The sequence below is a fragment of the Neolamprologus multifasciatus genome, chromosome 11 (genome assembly GCF_963576455.1).
Source record: "Neolamprologus multifasciatus chromosome 11, fNeoMul1.2, whole genome shotgun sequence".
Classification (NCBI taxonomy): domain Eukaryota; kingdom Metazoa; phylum Chordata; class Actinopteri; order Cichliformes; family Cichlidae; genus Neolamprologus; species Neolamprologus multifasciatus.
The window spans coordinates 29,685,945-29,710,998 of record NC_140449.1 but is presented as its reverse complement, the minus strand read 5'-3'; the positions used below and the strand labels follow the sequence as shown (position 1 = coordinate 29,710,998).

At 39.0% G+C, this 25,054-nt stretch overlaps 1 protein-coding gene across 4 annotated transcripts in view; it reads right to left on the bottom strand.

The window, feature by feature from the left end:
* The window catches only part of sema6cb (semaphorin 6Cb), a 164,564-nt gene extending 147,938 nt beyond the window's left edge, over nt 1-16,626 (bottom strand). For 3 of the 4 annotated variants that reach the window (XM_085176841.1, XM_085176844.1, XM_085176845.1), the window contains exon 1: nt 16,396-16,625. The gene's annotated coding sequence lies outside the window, so the exon portion shown is untranslated. Of the gene's footprint in view, nt 1-16,395 lie in introns of all 4 variants that reach the window. The other variant, XM_085176842.1, reaches the window with a different exon arrangement.
* Nucleotides 16,627-25,054: the final 8,428 nt, after the last annotated feature.

Sequence of the window (25,054 nt, the reverse complement as noted above, 5' to 3'; positions counted from 1 at the left end):
AAACCCATAAACTAGATCCTTCTAATAGAATAATTTCAAAACCACAACTGGGAGCTACAGCTGAAGGAGTAATCAAATTGATGCCTCATCTCTGGACTGGATGTTTACTCGTTTTTCTTATTTGCTTGCTTTGGCAAATTCAAGCTTTTAGTCATTTCAGTATACAGAATCAATTACGGTTATATCGACTCCTCCCAGCTCACGCCTGGGGAACGACTTTTCAAGTGACCAAAGTAAAGAAATGCACCACAATGAGACTGGAGATGACACCATTATTTCTCAGTTCCAATGAACAAAACACACCGCATGCACATTTTTTCAGATCAATGGTGGGGAGGAGTGATTAGCAGTTCTTAATGACTATTTAATTATACTAAAAAGCACAAACTTTCAGGTTGCACGGAAAGCAAAAAGCCTCAGTGTGAACGCTCACATCTTCTCTAACTCTCAGCCTTTGGTTAATCATCCGAGTTCGCTGTAGGAATATTTATTCGCTTTTTTATTCACTTTTCATATCACTCCAGAGTGTATGATCTGGGCTGTGACAATTCGTGTGAAGACTCAAAGCTGAAAGCCACTAAAATATTTAGGCCAATCACATGTTGAATTTATTTTCACCTTATTTTTAAGCTAATATTTTAGTCTTTTTTTTTTTTTTTTTTTTTTTAAATACAAGCTCTTGTCAATAAGGCCGTTTTACAACTAATTTACACAGACATTAACAACATGATAAACCAAAACCATAACAATGGGTAAGATTAATTCTTTAGTTGACTAATTGACAACATTGTTAAATGTGTTCACTTACTAGTGGTTCAGTAAAAGGACACAAGGACATGTTGTGCTGCTTCCTCAAGCAGAAACAAGCCAACTTCAAATATCAAATCCACCCTGATGGGGGAAACTCAGGTTTAAAGGGTTTCCCATCAGTACAAGGGATCATGAGGTTTTATAGTGATGATGAGTGCCATGTTTCAGTCTTATTTGTAACCTTTCTTTTTCACTTGAGGAGATGGGAGACATTTAAATGGCATTGTCCCACTGCAGATACTCTATAAGGATGAACTTTTTATCAAAATCACAGTTCTGTGCATTACTCTGCTCTCCCTGTGCCAGTCATTTTAACAGATCAAATTCAGTTTATGGTAAACAAAGTCAGTGAAAACTTTCTGAAGTTTACAGTAATTGAAAGGCTCATTTTATCATGCCTTTGATTTTGTTTAATTGTTTATTCCAACTTTAGCATTGTTGCCATATTCTGGTTAGTGTTTACCAGAACATGGTTACTGAAAGGAATGATTAATTACTCTTCTGGCTGTGAAAATAAAGAAAATTGTTCAGCCTTTTAGGCGACTGTCAAGCACTTTGAACACCGCTAATTGAATGACTGATATAACTGTCAATGGCCACTGCAGTTGTGCAATTTTGAACAACTAATAAATCTATCAGAGGAACTAGGGAGTGTTGCCTCGTCCATCTTCTACCAAATGGCAAACAGACCACACTCCTGCCCTTTCCTCACTCAGCTGCCTATTAAAAGGGAAACATGTGGTCTAGTGTCTTGTTTCAGGGAAAGTGAAAACATACGCCCGCTGAGGTACACAGTTGAGCATGTTGTGACAAAGAGTGGCTTTTCCCTTCCCTTGTACCGCATTCTCTCACTGCGAATCGCCACATGGGGTAAGGGTAAGTGGTTTGACCAGTCCCTGCAATCACTAGGCAAGGCCCCCTACCTTGATAGCCATTCAAGGAAATCAATCAGTATTCAGGTCATGAAACGGGGATGCCCCCTTAACACACAACCTCTGACCCATGCAGGGTTCTACTCCGAGAGCGTGACAGGGATTTGTGCTGCCAGTGTCTGCTGCGTGTCCGACACTAACAAAGTCATTGTGTTGAAGGGAGGAGCGTGGCCTGACCCTGTCCACCTCTGACACAATAATTCCAGCTGAGGAGTTCAAGGTGGCCTGACCTGCAGCTGAACCAGTCTATGGAAACATGGCTACAAGCTCTAGCTGAGCCTTTTCCTCCATCCCCTAGAGTTCCATGGAAACCAAGGGGTGCGCTCAGGTTTCGCGAGCAATGCCGTAGCGTAAATCGCCACATTTATTCCTTCATATTTTACTTAATATCCGAACAGTTGGAAAGCCTTCTTTCTGTCATGGGAAGTACATGGGGGGCAGAATTAGCATAACGTAATTACACTGGGGAACGATCCAGGCTCCAAGGAGCAAGACATAACCTGTAATTTACCATAGTGCTCCCTATGCAATTGACAGTCAGGATATGATATTGGAGATAAATGTCGAAATTTAGGCTGTTAGCTTAACTGATGGTGCATTCAGTATGATAATAACCACGGTCTTGCACACAGTGAGCCTGATGAGCAGTCCTGCAATAGCTCTTCACCACTTTTCCTCCCCTCCATGGGGGTATTATCATGCTAATCTAAAAGACAAGAAAAAATACATTTCCGTGAACAATGATATATAATAATAGGAAGCAGGGATCTCTGAAACAGTGAGGAGACAAAAGAAGGTATTTTCACCCTGCTCCGCTAAGCAAAGTAAAGGGCTGACAAATGGACACAGACATTATGCTGGCTGGTTAATTAAAAGAACATAGTCTAATTAAAAAGATCTTCCTTGTGAATAGACTGCCGTCTATAGAGTTACTGACCTCTGTCTCCTGCACATGTTAGGCATAGGCCAGTCAGCAGCTCTCTTCTTTCACAGATTTAATTTTCAAATCAGAGGGGTTTTGACTGACGAGCGGCAAACACAGTAGTACGCTGCAGGAAGTGCACTAGATCTCGGTTGGGGTGCTGGTACTTGATAAACGGCTTTGAACTGCTATTATATAGTCAATAAAACTTGCACATGACATTCGATTTAATTCCCTATCTTTCGTGCAGAACTTTTTCACAAAAAAGGTCAATATATCGGGTTTTTCAGTTAGTACAGATTTGAAATGTGTTCAAAGACAGATTGACATGCACACACGACTATGCCTTAAAGTTATTCTGCTATTTTTTAATGACTTGAATTGTTAGAGAGCAATGTTTCTGGAACATACAGTACTGTCTTTATGTTTTTGATTACTTGAATTGTTAGAGAGCAATGTTTCTGGAACATACAGTACTGTCTTTATGTTTTGCTCAAAAATTGGAAATGGATTGATTTCCTGAAATGTGCAATGTGAGTTTGTACAGTTCTAACAAGCTTGAAAGTGAAAATGTGGTAAGACCACCTTTATTCTTCAACATAGCCTGAACCCTTGTAGGCAAGCTTTTTTCTTTTAATCATTTCTTTAAGTAGTCTTCAGGAACAGTTCAGCCTTTTCTCCCAGTTTTCCTTAAGAATGGCTTTTTGACAGCCACACTTTCACTGATGTCATTTCTGATGCCAGTTCGAATGGCGTGCATGTGTGTCATTATCTCTGGCATTTTCCATAGATTCAACTAAAGAAATAGGAACAAATTATGCGTTTATGCCCCAGGCAGTAAAGTGCTACTAAAGTGCTTAAAGATACAATTTAAAAAGTTTTCTGGTATGGGTAGAAAACACTGGTTCATCCCTTGAGTTTGGTGCCTTTTATATGCTTGATGATTCATAGGTCAGAGTCAAGTGTTTCTGAAAGATCTTTAGAAATTGAAGAGATCTACTTCTCAAGATCCTTTGGAAAAGAAATTACAAAAAAGACACTTATGGCAAAAATATTAAAAAAATGAAACAAACAAACAATAAAAAACCATTATATATGGCACAGCACTTTACTTTCACTGGAATAAGTGGGTTGTTTTATCACAAAACAGACACCAAGCCTAATGTTTGCACTCTTTTGTGTCAATATATGTTACACACCCCAAACCCCATGCATGTGACAATAATTTTGCATTAGTCCATTTTGTTTTACCTGCTTGTATGAGACAGATAAGTAGGTAGGAAAAAAAACTATTATTTGCAGCATCCCACCTTTACCTCCCAGCTGACACAGCACTTCACACTTCAACACCACTGAAGCGCCCGTTAGCAGTTATTGTATATCTTCACACAGACACTGCAAGCATTAACAGTAACTGTAAAACTAATAGCAATTACCCCTTTGGCACATCAGCCATCTGTTAAGTTATCATTAAGGTGGGGGATAGTACATATGCCCAAAAAAAAAAAAAAAGAAAGATGACAGTAATGGTGGAACTAGAAAGCAAATGTCCTGTGTGTCTATAAAGTCAACAGTGTTAATGTATATCACAGTTATTTGCAAGCTTTCTGAAGCTGAGATAAGCCCACTAGCAACTAGACAAGAGCGGCACCCTACTTTACCAACTCTGATTGATCAGCAACAAAATTCTGACAACAGAAGCATAGCACAGTCAGACAATCTGGTATCAAAGTCATACTCTGAGTATTTCCTGGGTATTGGTATCAAATCTAAAATTCTACTATTGTCACAATCCTAGTAGAAAGGGTTTGATATTTAGTAATCCAGGAGAAATATTGCCAACTCAGTGCCACTTTTAAACTCATTTAAATTCCATAGACAAAAACTATCCTGCGAGATCAAAACTTATTTTTCCAGAAGGATCTGACAGCTGCTGGTGGACAGAGTTGCACTGTAAAAGGTTGACCCACGTCAAACCTACTTGGGTCTAAATGACTAAAATCTTAAAACCAAACAAAAGAAAACTATGAGACACTGCAATTTGAACAGCCTTTCCTCTTAATCTTGTCATATTGTGGAAATTTGGTATTTGATCACTTCATGCCCCACAAACGAGTAAGAATCCGGGATGCCTCACACCCCTCCCCCCCTCGTTTTTTTTTTTTTTTTTTTAAAGAACCCACATATTTCATAGTTGAATGATGAGAAATAGTGTTTGTTTAGTGAATGTGCAAGTGAAATACATTTAAGTGTACATAATAAGTTCAGGTTTGTAGCTCATAGGACTCTTCTTTCTTTTCCATAAGGCTGCAAAATTGACACCTAGTAATGGTAATTTTAACAAAGCTGTATAAACCTGCTTCAGAGCAGCATAAACACTCACACCATGTCTTTCTGTCTAAGTAATAAAACTGGGCTTGATTCTCCTGGCACCAGCTACAGGCCAACACTAATGCAGACTGTCTGTGTTTAGCTGGAGGGCTACTGTCAGCCTCAGATATGGCCCTGAGAGTGAAAGTGTAGGTGTTGCCCCCCCCCCCCCCCCCCCCCGCCCCCGCCCCCCCCCCCCCCCCCCATCCCTCATTCCTTTCACCCAGCTGCATGTCATTGACTTGTGACATTAAAGCAAAAGTGTGGTCTGCTGGTTTGTTTACCCTCAGCTGGCTTTCATGCCATCAGTCACTAAAAACTTCCCCTCAGGGAGAGACGATGGAAGCCGGGAGGACAGAGAGGGAGGCAATGAAGACAGCTCAAACAAGGTTTCATTCGCTGCAAATTGGAAGTTGCTCATGTGGCTGAGTGGGTGTGTTTTGTTGTGTTTGTGTGTCTCTTGGTGGAAATAAGTTTACAGCCTCAGAGTAAATTAATGAACATGTTTTTAAAGCCCGACGCAGTCATCCACATCACTGTGGGACACACACACACACACACAATTATGCCAAAATTATCATGTGCAATTACTCTAAGATTGTTTTCATGTTCAGGGAATTATAGTTTGACTAACAGAATTTTTTGACAAGCAACATGACCTTTTCCTTCACCAGTTGATATCCAAAATTCAATAACACAGCTGCAAATTGACATAATTGATGGTTATTTTATATTTTATTTATATATGCTCAAGTAAGAAGATTCAACCTTTGTTTCCTTTTGCTTTCTTATTTAGTCACACTCACTATAACCCAATTATAAATGTGTCATGTATGCAAGATGTTTTTTTCCTCAGTAATGCAAAAAGAAGAAAGATGAACAGCCCACAATCTGAGATAACACATGAAGCATGATGCAAGAAATGTTAACTTGGTGCTCAAATGATCCTCTGCTTATTTGATTAGGGAATAGGCAGAAATTAAGTTGAATTCAATTTAATCTATTGCAAAATCAAAACAAAAGTAATTTCCGTGCATTTAGTGAGGTCAAGACCTTATAGAGGTATAGAGCAAGCTTAAACGTATTAATCCAATTATGCTATTCAGGTTTTGGGGCATTTTAATTTGTTTTTCTCTGATTTGTGTCAGTAAATTCACATTTGGCATTTTTAGTCTATGGTCAAGAAATAAAAATAAGCAACACAGTGTGACATTTTAATTCTTCTTAACATTTCTTTGCATCAGTGTTTAACCATCAAGGGATTCATGGTGAATCTATGAAGAATTCTTCTTTTATTTTCCCCCTAACCACAAGAATGCAAACTCATACACAATCACACAGCTGTGGTAGTGAGTCAACACATGGTTAATAAACTGGTACACACACACTCTCCAAATGGAAAGAGTTCAGGGCACTTGAGAGGAGGAGGAGGAGGTCTGTTTTACTCACCCTGGACCTCTGCCCGGTTTGGATTCATATGACACTAACTGAAACCCCCTGATAAACCCTCCCCCTCAAACACTGATATAAAAATAGCCTCAGTTTAATGGAAACAAGCCCGGAGTTCTGAGAAATGGATGAAAATGACCAAGCTAAGTGTAGGCGAGCAGACTTATCGCACAATGTCCAAGCCAAACATTCACTGCACATATGGTGACCACTAAAATATACACAAATAATAGCATGAGAGCGTCAAAGCAGATTAAAACGGCTAACATCCGGCCCCAAATGCTCGCACAGGTAAAACATTTCATACTCACCCAGGAATTCACAGTTAAATCTTAAAAGAAAACACACTATAGATTCTAATTTTAACACATTACAAATTTAAGCACAAGGGTATGCAGAGTGTTGTTTGCACAAAATCAGCCACAATTCCTATCTGCAAAGCGCAGGGTGCATGCATAAGAAATCGGATAAAGACCCCGAGGGAGGCCGAGAGTTGGGAAGCCAGTCTCGGTTCCGGAAAATATCAATCTACCTTCCACCTAAATTTAAGGTTTGCAGAGTTTAACTTCTGCTATCCATTTAAAGTAAGACCAGTACGGTAAGTGCATGTAGACTTGGCTAACCTTTCAAGGAATGGGGTCAAATGATTTGGGCTATTTTTGGAAAGTTTGGAAATTAGATGCATTTATGATCCTCTTTCAAAGTATGACTGACATATTACCATCCAGCTGTGAGAAGAGCCCATTTCATTTTCAAAAGATGTGAGATAACTCCCTGCAGGAAAAAAATCAATTCTCTGACCACTTAAATGAATTAAATATGTGAATACCTGTCACCTGAGTGTGTGGAGAATAGAAACGAGGAACTACTACTGTTTGAAGGCATCAGCTGTGGATGAATAGGACAGGAGGGAAGGAGGAAAAAAGAACGTAGGTTTTTAATTTCCTGCTTCATTTCACGTTTCAGGGCCATAAAAATTCTCATTTCAAAAAAAACGGCAATAAGCAACAATGAGGCATGATCATAACTCAAAGTTACTTCAATAGCACCAACACACCAAACCCCTCCTCCCTCGTGCAGTCAACCTAATTGCTTCAGTCGAGATCTGACAAGCCAGACAATTTCTGTGCAACAGATTATCAAAAGAGAAACCTGAGAAAAATCAGATATTCAATCTCTCAGTCTCACTCTGCCAGAAACTCTTAACCCACATTGCTTTGCATCACCCAATTCGTTCCGCGTATCTGCTCTACAGCCTTAGCGATGGCCATTTCAACATCAACACTTTGCACACTTCCTTCCAAGTCTTTCAGTGCAGCCCACTTCTGGTGGATTTCAATTATGTTTGGCAAACCTCTCAAATGTGAGAATTTGGCGGGGTTCTCTCCTTTTTCCCCCCATTCTACACTTGATACATTTATGTGCATGCAGAACTGGAAGTACCAACTCATTTTATTATTATTGCCAAATACTAATCAGTTGATTTATAGTACGAGAAATAAAATAAATACAGTGGCTTAAAGTGCAATATGACACTTACAGTTGCTGGTTTCATATGACCAGCTATCAAAAGATTTACTATGAAAACAGGCATCATTTTGCATTTGTGTTTGAAAAAACAAAAAAAGAAGTAATAATGCCAGCAGCTCCAATATTGCTCTAAAACATTAGCAGACTGGATTACTGACACAACATAAATTTCTTACACACGGTACTCACAATCTTTACAAAAATAAAGTCTCTCATCCTCGAAATGCGCAAAGAGGGCATGCATCTGACTAAAAGGTATCACTCTGTTTAAACAGCAGACTAATGAGGAGTCTAAAAACAACTGTATCAAAACAGACACGAGTGACAGCTGATTCTCAGGCATTGTTAGCCGGCTTAAATGAGGCCAGTCTTTTTTCTGCCACCTGATCTGGATCAGCCTTGTTTTCTCTCAGTTCACCATTTCAGGAGTTGTGAGATTTTAATCTGTGCCACCAAAAGCTCCTGTGTGTACTGATATCCAGCCAAACATGTAGGGACAAACTATCCCTTTTTATATAACACTTATTTTAAAAAAAGACCCAACTGTTTGTCTTGGATAGAAACGTACTCCAATTCAAAGCAATACATGTCTGTAACAACTTATTCTACGGAAAATAAGCTGTGCCTAATGTTCTTTTTGAAAGTGCAAACCAAAACAAAAAGAGCTCTGGTTATCTTGTAGGTCTTTGCCAGGGACAAAGATGGATGGTTACATTTCCTCCAGAAACAACAGCAGTTTGTTTGCAGGAAATAGGAGAGTAACTTGGCTGTTAGTAGAAGCTGTGATAGCCACTGTGGCTGAACAGGCAAAGAAAAAAAAAGCTCCACTAAAAGAAGCAAAAACTTCACAAATTGAAAACAACATTACAGTCTTGCCCACACCACTTGATTGAGAGCCAATCTCTGAAAGGGAGGCACACACAGAAAAAAAGAAAAAAGAAACAACAACCAGCAATGAAGATGAAAATGCTGAAGAAAACATGATACTGCACAACGGAGAAAATAGATAAACATTGTTGAGAACATGCACTATAAAAAGGCTCCAGGTTTAGTGGAAAGGCAATCAAAAATTGTCAGAAATAAAACAGGAAAATGCACAGGAACTTCATCATACTTAAACTGCCATACTGCCAACTAAAGGACTGATATAATCTTTTGTGCTTAATTGGCAAAACACAAGAACTTCAAAACTGCACTGATGCAGCGCAGAACTGAAATAAGTTCATTATTAAGGCAAAATTAATCTCTCTCTTATCTTTCGCTTTACACGCGAATAAAAAACAAAACTCAAAACAAAACCCAAATCAAAGATCTACCAGCCCTCCTGCTCTAGAAAAACAAAAATCCAACACGAGGAAATGTTGCTGGGCTGCACACCAAACTGGCCAAACCACATCACTACAACTTCCACATTCATCTTGTGATGCACACAGCAATAAACCAAATTGCTGGAAAAGGAGCTGCTAAAACACATTTTTTTCACGAGTATTAAGAAACCCAAAACTCCTTTGGTTTATTCCATATCAAATCATTACATTTTTTCAACAATTTCTGCTCAAAGTTTCTGTCTGTAAAATCTATGAAATCTATGATTAGAGAATGACCCCAATTATTACCAGAATTTGATCCATCTGATACAACATCATTTGGAAAGTGTGGAGGAGTCATACCAATGTGATTATTTTCACGTGTGTGGGGAGCCAACAGGAAGTCAGCTGACTGGTTTGGCCAGAGGCAGTCTCACTTACACATACTCCCTGCAAGCTCAGCTCAGAAGGATGGCAATGTGCATGCTCTGTGAGGCCAGGTCTGCAAAAACACACAACTGGGTAATTTATAGAGGACACTTTGCACATGTGTAACTTTCATTGGAATAATAGAAAAGGCAGATGCTGCTGTTATTCTTGTCTACTTTGGGATCTGTGTTTTCTAGTTCTTGGGTTATGGCCAAATTAAAGTTACAAAGTTTAACTCCAAGAATTGAATATCATTCTCCAACTGTGCCACCAAAATATTAAGAATACATGCAGAGCAGCTATCTTGAAATACTCAAACACTTAAAAAAAGTGTCATAAACAACCAAATATGGACTAATTAATTCACATTAGCAAAGCTTTTGTAACTGACTGCAGCAAGTGTGCAACATTTCTCTTTGCTACACAGCATTTGTAACATATCATGGTTGTGTTTCAGGTGATAAAATACATAGTTTGTTCCCTCCCTCACACACTAATTTTAAAGTGTAGTTTTGTGTTGTTCTGTACTCTGTTTATCGAAGCCAGTTGTTCCGGCATAACTAATACAGGTTTTTGTTCTTTGTTCGATCTTCCCCATATGCTACACCAGCTGCAATTTTTCCAGTGTTTCGGCCATTATGTGTGTGACATAGACTGGGCAGTCTCAATAAATTGCACTGCTAAAAACAGTTAGATGGGACAAAGGATCGGAATTGAGGAACAGTTCTCCACATTTTTCAATCCATTGGAATTGTATGCCTTTAAGCCTCTAAGCCTCTAAGCTCATCAATTCCTTTTATCAGAGCTGGCATGTTTTTCTGAGAGTCACACATCGCAAAACAGTGACATTAAAGCGCAGTTTTTTGTACACTTGGGCCTTTTTATAGGTTTCTACAATGTTTTTGCGTGGAGACAAAGATAAAATCAGAAAACGAAACACTGAAAGTCAAGCTCAGTAACAATGCTGATATTAATAATCAGATATCCAACTGTCTGCTTTAGTACTTTCAAATGCACTGAAGTAATAGGCAAGTAAAAGCCAACTTTAGTGCCTAATGTCTGATCATTTTTATTAACATACCAGCATGTTTAAGTACAACACTATGAAAAAGTCTTGACCTGCCCCCCTTTTTACATTATATTTTGCTTAAAAATTAGAAATAGGTGCAGTGCATTTAATAATATGCAAACATAGGCATAAATACTGTATTTAAGTCAATATTTGGTATGACCATTTATTCTTCAACACACCCTGAACTATCTTAAGAAAAGCTTAAGATGACTGTTGTTGTGATTTGATGTTATATAAATAAAATTGAACTGAATTAATTTGATTTGAATTTAATTGAATTAAAGTTTTCTTGTAATTTCTTTAAGTAGTCTTTAGGAAATTCGGATGTTGGTCGTCTTTAGTTACGTTCTCTGTCAAGATGATCCCATACTGCCTTAATGTTCTGTTACTTTTGGTAACTATTGGTAAATAGCTAAACAACTAATAAGGTTTCAGGTGTACAGTATACACCATTTGAATAAAATTAATATTTAGTTTATAAAAACATAAAACATTCACTGTAGTTTCCAATTTTACCAATACAAGCAATAAGGGCGCGAGACTCGAAAGTCATGGGGCAATTTGTTCCATGTTAAGCCTGACTGGCTAATCAATGATGCAGGAGGACTGCCCACATTATGAAGTAATTAAGAGATCATTTGGAGCAACAAACTGGGCCCTTCTGCCATTCCCCATTTGACCCAACTAAGAGTTCAAGAATCAAGAGCTAGTATTTATGACCAGAGGCTACTTAAAGAGACACGTGTTTCCTCATATCAGTTGCTTCCTATAATTAAACACAGAGGCAAGAAATGGAATCATAAATGTGGGGATTTTTGCTCTCTGTGGATGTAAGAGAGCCTGTTGTGATGTCTGCATTATCTTAATCTTTGGGGAGCTCTGCTACTGACTGTTGTGGTTTTCAAAATAAACTGGATTCTGTGGATTGTGGGTCACACAGCTGAATGGGCATTTTGGAGGATTTTTGTGCTTATTCAATAGCTTATAATGCTTATACGCACTATATAAGCACTATATGCAATAGCTTATAGTGCTTATTCAATAGCTAATAATTCCATATATGGATATATATATATATATATATATATATACATATATACATATATATATATATATATATATATATATATATATATATATATTTCTATATTGAAATGATCAATATAGAGGGACTGGAGTCTGATAAGTTTTTCTATATATATATATATATATATATATATATATATATATATATATATATATATATATATATATATATATATATATATATAAAAAACTTCAAGCGCACTGCATTAGCTACTTCTCCACATAGAATATGCATGAAGAATGACAAGAATTTATTTTTGGATGATTCATTTTCTTTCCATTCAGGAGAAATCCTTTTTGTGGTGCATGCTGCTTCCAAGCTTCCCCGCAGGTAGCATACACAGCCTCCTTGTTACACAAATCAAAGAGTGAGTGTGTCTGATATCTGAAGATGGGTATTCTGTCCTTCATCTAAAGGGCAACTGATATGGAGTGAGAGAGACAAAAAGCATGAAACTACAAGTATCATTACTCGACTTCAGCATTTTTAAAAAGACAAACCACACTGAAAACAGTGAGACCTCAGTGCATGACTTAATACAGAAAAGAAACAAAGGAGAACAAAGCTGACGTCTGATTTTTTGACAAAGACTCCTTTGTGATACACGAGACCCCCATTTAGACTAAAAAATATGATTTTGAGCTAATTTGCTGACATTGAGAGCCACAGGTTATATTTTCCACTCCGATTGCTGGACTGCATCCACCATGCTTCATGAAGTGTTACCAGACAGTCATCCTGTGTTCCTGCCGCACTGCATGTGGCTGTGGCGAGTTGGAAAACGGAGACCCAGTCCATGTTTGACAAGGGGTTAATGTTTCTGAGGAACAGCTTGACAAAACCTCAGGAAGACAGCCAGTCTGGATAGAAGCACCAAAGCCTGTCTCTTGTCCAGTTTGTGGTTTGCCGCCTCCCGCCATCTTTTTCTTCTTCCTTCACTTCTTCCCTCTAGCCTTTCACTGAACTCAAAGGTTTTCCTCCCAAAACTTACACACTCATCAGCTTGGCTATAATTTTCAGTTCTGCACTAACCACGGGACCACTTGCGGGATGAAGCTGCACGCCTGTTTTTGAAATCAAAAGTAATAATATGCCTGCTAAAGATTCACATCTAACAGTTAATGATTGGACCTGTCGGACAAAAATTGTCAGTGCCGTATTCACCTTTACTTTCAACAAGCTGCGACAATCACAGGAAAACAGATGCAGCTGGCAGTATATATTATGTCTGTGCCACTGGCAATCTGTAAATGAACTTTAAAAACCACACAGGCTGATAAACCTGGGAGATACAGTACACTGAATCAGCAAAATGATGAGCAACAGCTTTACTTCAAGGCACAGTAAAGAAGCTCCTTCTGCTCAGTAAAAGCTACATTAGTCAGAATAATAACAAAGACCCACTGGCTATAATGCAAAAGGCACGAGGTAGGTTTGTATGATAGTCTTAAACTGTGCATTTGTAACGCTTGATTCAACATGTTAATGCGATTCCTTACCAGCTATGGCCAAACCAGGCCAGACCTGGAGGCCAAGGCCTTGTGGTCTCAGCTGATAGCCTGGACCAGCCTGTGCTGTGTCAGCCCTGGATTATGGATGACAGGGAGCCTGCGGGGCTGACAGGTAATAATTCACTCCCCAGGGGTCCCACATCCTTCGCTGGACACAACGCAACCAACCAGGAAAGAGCAGGGGGGAAGCAGCCTTGGACTTCACATCCTCATAACCCACCCTCTTCCCTTTTTCCAACCATGCCCTTCAAGAAGCCAAGCTCTTATTGCCTCCACAGTTGCCACGGGTTACCAGCCATTATCAAAATGAAATATGAGGTGCCACAGACCGGTGACTCTCTCAGGTACAGGGCCAAACAAAGTCCCATATGTTGCGGATGAGGAGTGGCGATTAACTGTTGCTTCCTGAAGCACGGCACTGCACCCACCCTTCTTTAGACATCAGCAGTTTCACAAGTGCTTAAAGTCTAAAGCGCTTCAGACAATTTTGAACATGATGTGAAACAAAATTTATCCTAAAATATATTATCTATGCCCTCAAGTTCCACTGAGCTCAAAATAGGGCACAGCAATTTACCAACTTCAAATTCGCCTGAGGGTTTAAAGTGTCTTCATCAGTCCTGCTGAAGTTCATCTTTTTTTTTCTTCTGACCAATCCAAAGTGCAGACTAACTGTGTGTGTGTACGTGTACATACGCCTACGTTCTGAGTACTTTATCTTGATGATGAAAATGGAAATAGGCTTGCTGAATGTCCCCCAAGGGCCACAGTCCTCAGCCCCTGGTTAGGAGCCTATTTCAACCATCATTACCCTGAGGACCATTAAGAAGATGCCATCTGCACACACAGGGCCCCTCCATCGGGGCTTCTTGTCACTTCAAACTAAAAGCAAGCAGCGGAATGGAAATTGGAAATAAAATTACACACTGCGCTAAATGCACCATTAACCATGCTAACTGAGCGACCGACCTATCAGGGCCTGAAAATGAGAGCTGGACGAAGAGCAAGCAATTTTCAGCAGTGACAGGGAAATGAACGCACTGCTGGTACTTTGCTCTCGCTCACATTCGCAACTATAACTCACCCATCAGCAGAATGTGACTTTCCTAATGGTAAGAGAATGAAAAAAAATAAAAAACAAAGAGTTGGTTCATTGCGACTGTGGGCGACAACCACAAATGAGGTTTGTATGAACTGTGCACAGTACAGATGGGACCACAGACCACCACTGCTGCTGCTTAACCATTGGATACGTTACACAGAAGCATCCCACTAGTCCTGCACAACAGCAGCAGCACCTTTCCTCTGGTTAGTGCACCAGTTACATGTCAAATAAAATAACCTGAAGGCATACTGCAATGTCCTCGCAGCAGCAAAGAGTGCCAAGTCATTGTACAACTAGGGTAGGAAACCGCAAGCCATTAGTGGCTTCATCATCCTATGATATCACTGCAGCAGCTGTGAGGAGTGGGGACAAGGCAAAAGAAAAAACCTAAAGAAGATCACAAGATCTAATCACACTTTCTGCTTAAACATCTGACTGCTCGAGGAAAACATCATGCAACAGCCAGAACAAAAAGGCACATGCTAGACGAGTAAGTGCTGGCTCTGCTGTTCAATCCAGGCAAAGCAACCCTTAAGCTGAACATGAATTTTTAAAATGCCTGGGAAACTTTTGCAAGGCTACAGATACAGCAAAGAGAAACTGCAGAAGCGGGCAGCCTTTGAGTTAAGCAAGAGGGCATGCAGTCTACAATATCACCTTGCAAGAGTCCAGGATCGAAAAGGCAGTGGTGTAGTCTGTCAGTGTTTATGCACAACAGAGATTTATTTATTGTTGAAATGTTCTTAGCCTCAACTGAAACTGAACACCCACTTAAGGAAATTAGAGGACTAATGCACAGCGGGCTGAGACAAATCGTGGTCTCCCTTTGTGCGGAGGACGGTTTAAAAGCAGCCACGAGCATCTATTTCAACATAAACATTCACCAGCGACTCCTAGGAAAGCAGGAGAAGAGGAGAAAAACACAGGTTTCCAATTTCTTTCTGCATCGTAGGCAACACTGAGGTCTAATGCAGGTTCTCCCGTTGAAACCTGTTAGAACAATGAGCTCATCGTTTTCCCTCCGAGTTTGGCATTAAGACAAGTAAGCGTGATTTAAGAGGTAAAATCTGTGCAGAGTGAGAGGGAGATGTGCCGTTTCATAATAATCCAACTGCCACGTAATTGCTGCTTTTCTTTTCCAGAAACTCACACTGATTTCCCCCCTCTATCTGATGGTGAAAAGGAAGCAAATTCTCCATTACGCACTAATTCCCCGCTTTTTTCCCCCTTCTTTCTTTCTTTTGTTTTTCCACAATCAGGTCCTTGATAAACAAGTTTGGGCTGCTTCCGCCAGAAAATAAACCAAAAATTCAATTAGTGTCTCAGGCGAGATGCCAGTCAGAGACGTGTCATCGGTTGCTTATTTGTGACAAGTTGCAGCAACAAGAGAGAAAACGTGTGTGTCAGGGTTTCATATGACTATGCATATAGTTTTCGCTGCCGATGTTAACACATCTCCCAAACCCGTCCGCGATACACACATGAAAATAAAAACAAAAAGGAACAGAGATACTGCAAAAAAAAAAAAAAAACTATTATATAAAACTGGTCTAACCCTGGCTGATGTCAGATTGTAATTTCTGTTATTCAGTTACCAGTGCAGAAAAAAGGGGGACTTCGACACACAGCCGAGAAAAACAGAAAAGCAGCGGCTTCTCCGGACCATATATGAAACTCCGGGAGAGTGCAGGGACAGTTCAGGTTTATTAAAAGCGTCTGATATGTTGTTTTCAAGTGATTATCGTCGACCTTCACATGCCTAAATAAGCTCTCTTCTGTGGCAAACTTAAAGCATCTGTCTCGTAATGAGCAAAGTAAGCACAGCTGCAACAGCATCGCCAAAGTCCTCAACTAGTAAACGAACCACTTACCTTCGTGCTTCCACCTTGAAAATACACACGTCGCAGTGTTTCTGAGATACTGTCGCAGAGAACAAGCTGTAAAGTCTCGAGAATGACGAAGGAAAAAAAAAAGCGGGGTTGTTAGTTTTAGCTAGTTGTTTCTGAAATGGTTAGTATTCCCAGAGCGCCAGCGTAGCGAAAAGACGCCCCTCACTGTTGTGACAGGACTGAAGCTGGTTAGACTGAAATCACAACACCTCGGCTGCAGCTCAGGCCACGCCCCCGTAGTGCTGTTTGACAGGGATTCAAACCAATCAACGAGTGAAGTTAGGATGAGGTTGCCTTCGATTGGCCAATGGAGCAGTTTTTTTTGCTACGCCCCGCCCCTGTAACGCTCACTTTTCTCCCAGATGTTGAATGCCTCAGCACCAGGGTCCCCATACAGTTTAGCCAGCCAATCAGAGCGCGAGATACGGGGTTTAAACACAGATAATTTAACTTTATGGGAGGAGTTGAATCTATTTAAACCAATGTGAAAGTACTTCAGCCGCACTATTATCTTGCACATTAGCCGCACTATAGGGTATCATAAAATGTTTTTAGAGAATTATTTTTCTTAATTCGGATGTTTTTTTTCCACTAGCATGACTATACTAAAAAAATTTAGTATAGTCATGCTAGTGGATTCGACTAATCTCTGCTGTTTGTACAGAATATACATGTATGAGTGAATATTGTTAGTGTAAGAGCCGTTCATTACAGTAATTATCAGTAATTAATATTATACATGAAGTGTTAGAAATATTAAATGTTAGAAAACAATGAAAATACTCTTCTTTACGTCCTACAGAAGCTCTTTATACAGTTTCTTATTTTGCCCTGCTAACACTCTTAAACCTTAAGATATTCAGCTTAAATGGCTATAAAGCAGAGGATAAAATCAGTTGTAGATGCTGGAACTAACTAAAAGACTTTCAGATCATTTTGGTTTGTGTTCCACAAATACTATAATTTCATACATAACACATTCACATTTCCACAGGGGATGCTACACTATGAAACATGTGCTACTGAGGAAAATAGCTGAGTATAATCTGAAGAAGGGAACAAAATGTATCCACAAAAGTTAATCAGCTGTGATGCTGATGTGCCATGCATTGCCAGAAACACTAATAAGACACCTGTGTAGAGACGGCAGCGCTGAGGAATTTGGTTTGACTGCGTGTTTGTTTGATGATAATCTAATAGATGGCCATGGACTCCGTGTCTCATTCATCTCTAGCCTTCATCTACTGCATTACCACTTCAGTCAGTCTTTCTTGTCAAAATGCTCATGAGTTATACACAGGACAATAGTTCAAGTGGCCTCTGTGCTATGATACTAACTGCTCTGGTAGTCGGATAAATGAGGGGCCCTTCTCTCAGGTCCTACTTGTTTTTTAGATCTCTCTTTGGCCTCGAGCTGCAGAAAAAAAAATGGATGTGCCTTGGGTTAGCTGTGACTCAACACCAGCAGATTTACTCCAGACATTTCTTTTGGCAGTGCGATGCTGCCTGTTGTGTTGAAGGGCTTTTGAGGAGAGGGAGAGGACACAAGCTCAGAGGGCCATGATTTACATGGATTTGGTAAATCTTTGGCAACTTTCACTTTACCACAACATTTGCAGTGGTTTTGGCAGTAGAGAGGCTTGAAAGATTGGCAAACTGTTTTTCTTATTTTATTGTTTTCCTTACATAAGCGGGTCAGTGGTTAGAGCCTTAATGTAAATAACTTTGTAGCCTAGGGATGTGGTGGTTTCTCAATAAAGACCATTTCATGCGTAGAGGACATCAAGGCCACTCTGACAAAATAATTGCTGGGCTGACAATAACCATAGTTCAGCATTTCAGGTTACGCATCTGTTTAATTTGATAATAATTATTTGATAATAATACATCTCTCACTCTGTCAATCCAACTGTTATTTCGCAATGACATTTTAAATACGGGGCAGATCATTTTCTTTCTGTGACTCTCTGCATACAACCAGGATTGAACTTGACTTTTTGCCTTCTTATCTAACGAAAACACACAGCAAATACAACAAAGGTGTTGAGAGATGTAAACACAGTAACCGGTGGGAAAATGGGAGCAGTGGTTTCAGCTGTCATCATCGTCATCATTCAAACTGATGCTCATTTGTTTACACAGAAACAAGGATGTTGTTAGACTAAACTGATATGAGCACACATATGGCACAGCAGGCCTATGTCTTAATTATTTTTCTTGCTAAAATTTGTTCAGTCCTACTCAAACAAATTTGGAAAATTATTTGTGTGTTTACATCAGACAAGTGGAATATATACAGCAATATACAACTGTTTTAGCTATTTAACATGTTAAAAAGTTTAATCTCACTATTTGGTTAGTTTTTAAGTTCATTCTGCACCATTTAGTGAGAATCACGAATAATTATTTGCAAGAAGCACTGCAACAGATTGCATGGAGCCCCCACAGCCCCTATCACGGCCTCATCAAGTGATTTTGGGATTACAAAAAAAGACAGATGCAACTCAGAATAGATACCCAGATCAACTGAGGAAGGATCGCCAAGATTTTTGTAACAACCAACTTGAAAACTGTGCACAAGAATACCAACAAATTCATTCAGGAATGTATCCTTTTTGAGGGAGCTTTAGCCCTTTGTCCATCCTTGGTTTTCCAACATATAACAATAAAACACTTCAGTCATTCTCCTGACATGATGGTACCATCACACCATGATATGATCCTGTGATATTTGATATATCACAAGACAAAAAAATCTAGAACACATTGCAGCAACTGTAAATGAAGAAGAAAAATAAGAGAACAAAGACAGACATAATGAACTGTGTATAAATTTACTGCTTTTGTCAGCGTACACCGATCAGCCAAACATTATGGCTCCCTGTCTACTATTGTGTTAGTGCCTCTTTTATTGCCAAAACAGCCCTGACCTGTCGAGGCATGAACTCGAAGTTGTGAGGTGGAGCCTCTATGGATTAGAGTTGTTTGTCCAGTGTATCCCACAGATGCTTGACTGGACTGAGATCTGGAGAATTCCAAGGACAAAGTCATTGTTGTGATCCTCAAACCATTCCCGAACCACTTTTGTTTTGTGGCAGGGCACATTATCCTGCTGAAAGAGGCCACAGCTAGGGAATACTGTTTCCATGACAGGGCATGTGTGGTCTGCAACAATGCTTATGTAGATGGTACATGTCAAAGTAAAATCTACGTGGATGCCAGGATCCAAGGTTTTTCATCAGATTGTGGGTCACAGCATCGCGCAGCCTCTGCTGGTTTGCCAGTAGTGTATCCTGGTGCCTAATGATCCCAAGGTAAGCAACCTTGATGATGCAAAAGGTAACATAAATCATCAGATCTGGCTATGCAGCACCATACGCAATAAACTGTGATGCTTTGTGTATTCTGACACCTTTCTAACACAACCAGCATAAACTTTTTTGCACCTTTTGGATCAGATCACACGGTTCAGCCTTCGTTCCCCATGTGCATCATTGAGCCTTGGCTGTCAGTGAGCCTGTGGCTGATAGATACTTTTGATAGCTATTGACCACTGGAAAAAACCCACTAGAGCTGCAGTTTTGGAGATGCTCTGATCCAGAAATCTAGCCATCACAATTTGACCCCTGTCAAACTCACTCAGATCCATATGCCTGCCAATTATTTCTGCTTTTAACACATCAACTTTGAGCACAAATGTTCTCTTTTCTCTCTAATGTATCCAACCCACTAACAGGTGCCACGATGAAGAGATAAACAGTGTTATTCACTTCACTTGTCACTGGTCTTAGTGCTATGCCCGATCAATGTAATTTCAGTGCTGTCTCGATTCATTTATCTTACACCACTGTCCACCAATGCACACCTGTCAGTGTGTTATTTTTACTTAAAGTTAGTTAACTTCTGTTTATTATACCCTCTACATTTTCCTTGCCAAGACAGGAATCCAACATTTAATAGACATGTTTTTATTTGCCACTAATATATACACCGCATATTACAAGACAGCAAAACTGGAGGTTGCGTTAAACATTGGCCTGTTGCAGTATATTACAACGCTGTATAACATTTGTTCAACTAAATGCATTTCTTTCATGTTAAAATTGTAAAAACTTTGAGGTAATCAGAATTTCTAAATGAGAAATACAATTTGTACTTGTTTTTTTATAAGTAAAGTCTATATTTATTGATATAAAGTGGTAATATGTTGTTGATAAAATCGCAGGATTAATCACTTGGTCCATTTCAGTGAAAGGCTTGCATCAATACTGCAATAACCCAACGCACAGAGCCAGCAATCTAAATACCAAACAAGTTAATGCATACAAAATACTCCTGTGACCACAAGACTGTCTCCAAAATTGCCCCTGCAACTTATACTGGCAATCATGCAGCATATCAACAAATGCCTGCATTGACAGAGAATCATGTAAACACAATGGGCAAATTCAAACATCCTGTTTTGGAGTCTGCTGGAACAACTCGAGGACTCGTGTCACCTTAGAGCCAATTATAAAAAACACACACAAGCAATATATTCCCTGTTTGGTCCCATGGGTCTCTTTGAGCAAGCTAAAGCAATGAAAATGGAAGAACAGAAGAGAAGAAGTGTGGGCTATGAATCCAGCATAATGATGACAGTGCTTTACAAGGCTTTGGTGTCTTGTCCTCTCACAGGACTGCAAAGACTGCCTGTACACCACAGATCCCCTGTGTTTACGCAGAAGCTGGACCTATCCCTGCCTGTCAATAATCATTAATATAATGTAAATATATTCATGCTATACTGCTGCTATAAACTTGGATTGATAGTATGTGGCAAAGGACTAATGTAATGCACAATTTATCTTTTTAAGCTCTAGGGGAATATGAGTGGAATTTGTTCATGTATTCTATGGTAATGCTACTGTCTGACTTTAAACTGCCATGAAAATAATACCATAAAATTTTATGTGGCAACTTTAGAAGGTGGTGTTGAGATTATTGTCCAAGATAATGTTTATGTTTGAAAAATTATGCATTGCATACTACTTTTTTTTTTTTTGGCTCACTCTTCTTTACAGTGTTATTTAAGCTCATTGAGATTTGTGGCTGTTTGATTATGCCCAACTCTTTTAAGGTTATTCCAGGAGAGTTGAGGTTTGAGCTTTAACCGCAGCATTGCTACATCTTTTTTTCTTTTTTAACTATTCTGGTGTAAATTTGCTAGTGTGGGATCATTTTGGGATAATTATCCTGTAGCATGACACAGTTATGACCAAGCTTAGCTGTCAGATCGATGACCTCACATTTAACTCTAGAATTCTTTGACATAGTGAGGAGTTGAATGATTGCAAGGCAGCAAAACCAGCCTAAATCATGACCCCTCCACCAACATGCTTGATACTTGTTATGCTCGACATATGCTATGCTTGGTTTTCAACAAGCATGGTATTGAGCATCCTGGCCAGACATCTCCAAATGACATTTTTCCAGAAGTCTTGTATTTTGTTTAGACTCAGCTTTGCAAACAGAAGCAGTCCTGTATGGTCTATTTAGAGAGATGAGACTTTCTCCTGGCAATTGTTTGAAATAAGTCTTTTATTTCTTCTTCAGAGTCTGTCTTTAACTTTAACAGTTAACAGCTTACCTGAGGCTGAGATGTAGACTTTTAGACTGCCTTGGTTTCACTCCTGCAAAGACTATCAACTGTGCTGAATGTTTTCCACTTGTGAATAATCTTTTCTCACTGTAGAATAATGTGTTTCAAATTATTTGGAAATGACCTCATAACCCATCCCACTGAAAAGCAGCAAAAATTGCTTCCCTAAGATCATTGCTGAGGTTTTTCGTCCTTAGCATTGTGTTATCACAAATCTGGATTCTCAGTACAAACTAAAACTTAACAGATGTAGTGGCACTTGCTGATGGTCAATTAATCAAGTATTTAGTTTTCACAAACTGCTCCTGCATATTGGCTTAGATTTGATAAATAAATAATGACACAGTATAATAAGTCATGTGTAGTTCATCTGTTCTACTTACCTTATTTTTTTCTTTTTTGTGTCCCGTTTGGATCTTTAGCCATCAGAATTGTTGTCTTAAGGCCAAGAAAGATGCCAAGCGGATTTATTTTACCAAGTGGATCATCATGGCCTTGCCATATTGGTCCATTTGATTGACCTTTATTATAATTATGAATTTATTTTATTTTCGGTTGCTACAAACGGATCAGACATGACTGGGGGATAGGACAGGGAGAAAGAATGAAAGAAAGAGAGGGAGAGAAAGAAAACCAGAGGGGAGAAGAGACGGTGAGAAAGGGGGGAAGAAAGAAAGAAAAACAAACAAAACACCTGGATCACCTGTATGGAGAAAAAAAAAAACAGAAGAGAAAGCAAACAAAAAAAGCAACATAATAAATACAGCACCATCACAATAAACTAGCTAGCATTAGATAACAGTAGATACTAAATATTAAACGATATTGTGCAGCACGCAAGATAGACAGCGCACAATGTGCTTTGAGGCAGCAGCCAAGAAAGGTGTAGTCATCCTTATTTTAAGATGTAGTATAGATCAGATTATGAATTATTATGTTTCAATATGTAACCCTTAGAGACTATACGTGGGTCAGTGATGATCAACTCACAGTGTGAAAACGAACATTTTTCAAACTCACAAAACTTGGGCACAGCACAGTTTCTAAATATGGCAACTGGATAGTGGAACACATACAAACACAACGGTTTAAACAAATGTAAAAAATTAATGGAAGTGGTGTAGAAGTGCACAAGGAGAGAAAACTGAAGGTCAGATCAGACACAGACTGACAACTTTTTCGTTGTTTATGTCAGGCTGAATTTTGTGAAAATGCGTATGCAGTGATAACATTAGGTAGATTTCTATATCTGATAAATTTCTGATGCAAACACACTAAAATAAAAGCTGACACTGAGCACCTAATTGATAAAAAATTCATTGCTGTGTCTTAGTAAATGAAATTCGCAGGACCACAAAACCAAAACATGTTCCACTGCAGAGTGAAAATAAAACACGTGTCTTCTTCGTGTATCTGATCTAAATAACTCTTACAATACTTATCCCCTCACAGCTGAGTGTGAACAAGTGGTGATTTCATAATGTTAGCAGGCATAAGGAGAGTCTGGAAACATGTCTAGCCATTTGGCTGTATTAGTGATAGGCTGTGTTTATCTGCTGTCTGTGTAATCTTAATCCAATACTGGGGTTTGTTATCCCCAGTGGGTTTTTCAACTAAACATAGATTAGGAGGAATCTGGCCGCTTGTTTATCATCTGAATGAATGTCAGAGGTCAGCTTCAGGACAAATGGAAGCAGAACAAATGGCGCTCTAATTTTTTCTCACTGCTCCCATCAATGCCAAGGCACTGAGCCTCAGACAGAAATCTACTGTTGTTGCAAAATGCCCACTTGATGCACCACCACACAACGAATGAATCGAGTTTCTGTGTTCAGAAAACTATCTGGATCAGGATTTTTTGGTTTTATTTTCTTGAGAATATGAAGTTGATCTCTCCAGTTTTTTTCATTTCAATTTGATATAAATTTCTGGGGTTTAGTGCAGTGAAAGGCCCAATTTTGCACCATCTCACAATGGAAAAAATCCAATCTAGATCCAGATTGACTCTAAAAGTCAATCACCTCTGAATTTGGAAATGCATCAGTGAATGGGGTGCATATTTCTAATGTCTATCATGCTATTCAGTTCCATCTTTAAAAGAGATTAAAATCACACCTGCTTAGTCTTCATGAAGTCTTTTATTTTGAAAACTGAGTGGAGTCTTCCTGCCTGGATTTCTGTCATCCTCAGTGCCTCATACAGCTTGACATGTTTTGATTAAAAAAAATAAAACTTTGGCTATTTAGAGCTGCTTCTGAAATTTGCAGCTACAACAGAAGAGTGAATGCAATCATTTCTGGCCATGTGTGAAAACAGCAGCACCCCAGCAAACTGGACCAAGATTCTCCTATGGGAAAAGTTTTCAATGTAAATCTGTTAAGAACTTTTTGAGTAATCGTGCTAATAAAGAGATAAACCAAAACAATTACATTACCTCGGGCATAACAATATTTTATGTGAACTTCCTGGAGGTCATGACTACAAAAAGCTGCTGTGTTGTCATTATTATTTTATTATCTCTGATAATAAATGGCTTTCATGTTTCTTCTTCTTTTTTTTAATTACAGGACATGCCTGCATCCTTTATTTATGGTTTTGTTAAAGCATTGTGAAAAGATTCCTCTCAGAATTTAAAGTTTTTATAGGCATCTCAATTGTTTTAAAGCTGCAGTAATGACTTGTTTATGTCAACCATGGAGCCAATGAAAAAAGAATGGAGAAGAATAAAGAGAGAGTAGTGAAAAACCAATAGAAAATGATCACAAACTCAAAACATTTCCTCTCGATTCTATTTTTGTATTTTAGGATTCCTTTTAGGGTTTTTCTATAGAGCGTTTAAGTTTATCACCGTACAGTTTGGTTTAGTTTAACCATCCTCATCAACCTCAGACACAAAACATCAAAGAACAGACAAAAAAGCTGCAAGCACAACAGAGCATTGTGATCACAAGAAAAGAGAAGAAAAGAAAAAAAAAAGTCTTAAATTTAAGACCACACGAG